The sequence below is a fragment of the Bison bison genome, unplaced genomic scaffold (assembly GCF_000754665.1).
Source record: "Bison bison bison isolate TAMUID 2011002044 unplaced genomic scaffold, Bison_UMD1.0 scf7180017864363, whole genome shotgun sequence".
In the NCBI taxonomy this organism is placed as follows: domain Eukaryota; kingdom Metazoa; phylum Chordata; class Mammalia; order Artiodactyla; family Bovidae; genus Bison; species Bison bison.
The window spans coordinates 1098400-1102355 of NW_011494935.1; positions in this window are offsets into that span (position 1 = coordinate 1098400).

Sequence of the window (3956 nt, forward strand, 5' to 3'; positions counted from 1 at the left end):
GAAGACAGACCTTTGTTGGCAAAGTAATGTCTCTGCTTTTGAATATGCTATCTAGGATGGTCCTAATTTTCCTTCCAAGGAGTAAGCATCTTTTAATTTCATGGCTGCAATCACCATCTGCAGTGATTTTGGAGCCCAAAAAAATAAAGTCTGACACTGTTTCCACTGTTTCCCCATCTATTTCCCATGAAGTGACGGGACCAGAGGCCATGATCTTAGTTTTCTGAATGTTGAGCTTTAAGCCAACTTTTTCACTCTTCTCTTTCACTTTCATCAAGAGGCTTTTTAGTTCCTCTTCACTTTCTGCCATAAGGGTGGTGTCATCTCCATATCTGAGGTTATTGACATTTCTCCCAGCAATCTTGATTGCAGCTTGTGCTTCCTCCAGCCCAGCGTTTCTCATGATGTACTCTGCTGCTGCTGCTGCTGCTGCTAACTCTGCATATAAGTTAAATAAGCAGGGTGACAATATACAGCTGCTTAGATAGTAAAACTTAAATGATCTCATAAAAAAAATGTATATGAGGTGATGGATGTGTTAATGAAGTAAGTGGGAGAATCCTTTCACAATGTAAACCTGTATCAATTAAATTGTTACAATGAACGTGTTAAATATCATACAGTTTTGTCAATTATACCTCAATAAACCTCTGTTACCTTTTATTACCTCAATAAAGCTGGGGGGAAAAGCCTTTTAAAATGTCCCTTCCCCCCAAAGAAGAAAGAATTTTCACATGCTACCGAAAATCACCAAACCAACCCAAACAGAAAATCCAAGGCACCACGTGTTGGAAAGTATTGCCTTAAGCTATTTAAAAATTAACTTTGAGGGCTTCCCTGGTGGTACAGAGTGCCTGAAGAACTGTGGATGGAATTTCATAACATTGTACAGGAGGCAGTGATCAAAACCATCCCTAAAAAAAAGAAATGCAAAAAAGGCAAAATGGGTTAGCTAAGGAGGCCTTACAAATAGCTGAGAAAAGACAAGCAAGAGGCAAAGGAGAAAAGGAAAGATATACCCATCTGAATGCAGAGATCCAAATAATAGCAAGGAGAGATAAGAAAGCCTTCCTCAGTGAACAATGCAAAGAAATAGAGGAAAACAATAGAATGGGAAAGACTAGAGATCTCCTCAAGAAAATTAGAGATACCAAGGGAACATTTCATGCAAAGATGGGAACAATAAAGGACAAAAATGGTATGGACCTAACAGAAGCAGAATATATTGAAAAGAGGTGGCAAGAATGTACAGAAGAACTATACAAAAAAGATCTTAAAGACCTAGATAACCACGATGGTGTAATCACTCACCTGGAGCCAGACATCTTGGAGTGCGAAATCAAGTGGGCCTTAGGAAGCATCACTATGAACAAAGCTAATGGAGGTGATGGAATTCCAGTTGAGCTATTTCAAATCCTAAAAGATAATGCTGTTACAGTGCTGCACTTAATATGTCAGCAAATTTTGAAAACTCAGCAGTGGCCACAGGACTGGAAAAGGTCAGTTTTCATTCCAATCCTAAAGAAGGGTAATCCCAAGGAATGCTCAAACTGCCACACAATTGCACTCATTTCACATGCTAGCAAAGTAATGCTCAAAATTCTCCAAGCGAGGTTTCAACAGTATATAAACCGAGAATGTCGAGATGTTCCAGCTGGATTTAGAAAAGGCAGAGGAACCAGAGATCAAATTGCCAACATCTGTTGGATCATAGAAAAAGCAAGAGAATTCCAGAAAAACATCTGCTTCATTGACTATCCTAAAGCCTTTGACTGTGTGGATCACAACAAACTTGAAAATTCTTCAAGAGATGGCAATACCAGACCATGCCGGGGTCCAGCCCCGGCTGATCCAGGGTATTCAAAGGAGAGACGGCATCGGCAACCTATTTATTTAAATATTCATCAAAGATATAAAGAGTAATAAAATGAGGATAGCTCAGTGAGGAAATTCAGTGGAGAAAAGCAGCTGAAATAAGGATAGCTCAGTGAGGAAGTTCAGTGGAGAAAAGAGGCTGAAATAAGGATATCTCAGTAGGAAAATTCAGTGAAGAAAAGAGGCTGAATAAAATTCCAAAGCAAGGAATTTACATCAAGGCCGCAGGCGTCCTCCTGTTCTCCCGAAGGAGAGGAGACACTAAGGCCTCCTCAGTCAGATCTTAGAAGCCCAGGCAAAATTAGTAGGCTTGACGAGCTTCCCTGCCTCAGAGGAAAAATTCAGCCAGAAGGTGAAAGAACGACATGGGGAGACCAAGTTTCGGTGAACAAGGCCCGCACTTTATTTTCCAAAGTAGTTTTTATACCTTAAGTTATGCATAGAGGATAATGGGGGAAGGGGTAGAGTCATGCAAGGACAGCAGTTCCTGGTCCTAATCGAAGCCAGGCTTTCAAACTTATCATATGCAAAAGTTTAGTTGATTTACATCATCTTCTGGCCAGGAGGCCTGTTAACATTTTAAGAAACTTATTTTTCTCTAAAGGTGATTATTCTAAAGTCAGGCGCCATCCTCTAAAAAGCACTGGATAAAGTTGCATTCCTGTAGGGCAAAGGTGAGGTGGGCTCAATCAAGAAAAGAATTAACTCAAGGGTCCAAGGTTACAAACATTGAGGCTACTACTTACATTTCTATACACCCATTATATCAATCAATACACTGCCAAGGACACAGTAGGTAAGGGATATGGAGACTTAGCAGCAAACATTGGCCCAACAAGTGAAAAACCCTTCACCAATACAATTTCTAGTCAATCTTTTAACTGCTCAAAGGAATCTGTATTTAGACAGTTTAGAACATCTCATGCCTCTCACAGTTGGGAGGCTCTGAGCAAACACATGTGGCCAGAAAAACCTATTCAGGCAGGCTAGAGGATTTCCAAAGGAGTTTGTAGGTTGAAACACTGTCACACCCAGGAATTATTAACTGGAGCTGTAAGCTAACTCTTTTTTCAGAGAGAGGTAGTGGGGGACAGCCCCCCCGTAAAGTCAGAGGTGTAGGTGAAAGCACAAAGCAGAAAGTAGGCAGACTCTGGTTTTGGGGGTAGATGCTTGAGAATTTCCAGGGGGACTCCTGAGGCTTGATCCCGCCTTTGCGTATGCCAAGCCTCCTTCCTCATGACCTTTGCCACCGGGCGGAGCTCGCTCCCAGCAAGACCACCTTACCTGCCTCCTGTGAAACCTATATGCAGGTCAAGAAGCAACAGTTAGAACCGGACATGGAACAATAGACTGGTTCAAAATTGGGAAAGGAGTTCAGAATTACATCAAGGCTGCATATTTTCACCCTGTTTATTTTACGTATATGCAGAGTACATCATGTGAAATTCTGGACTGGATGAAGCACAAGCTGGAATCAAGGTTTCTGGGAGAAATATCAATAACCTCAGATACGCAGATGACATCATCCTTATGACAGAAAGCAAAGAGGAACTAAAGAGCCTCTTGATGAAAGTGAAAGAGGAGAGTTAAAACCTGGTTTAAAATTAACAAGCAACTCCTACAGCTCAATTCCAGAAAAATAAATGACCCAATCAAAAAATGGGCCAAAGAACTAAATAGACATTTCTCCAAAGAAGACATACAGATGGCTAACAAACACATGAAAAGATGCTCAACATCACTCATTATCAGAGAAATGCAAATCAAAACCACTATGAGGTACCATTTCACACCAGTCAGAATGGCTGCGATCCAAAAGTCTACAAATAATAAATGCTGGAGAGGCTGTGGAGAAAAGGGAACCCTCTTACACTGTTGGTGGGAATGCAAACTAGTACAGCCACTATGGAGAACAGTGTGGAGATTCCTTAAAAAACTGGAAATAGAACTGGCTTATGATCCAGCAATCCCACTGCTGGACATTCACACTGAGGAAACCAGAAGGGAAAGAGACACGTGTACCCCAATGTTCATCGCAGCACTGTTTATAATAGCCAGGACATGGAAGCAACCTAGATGTC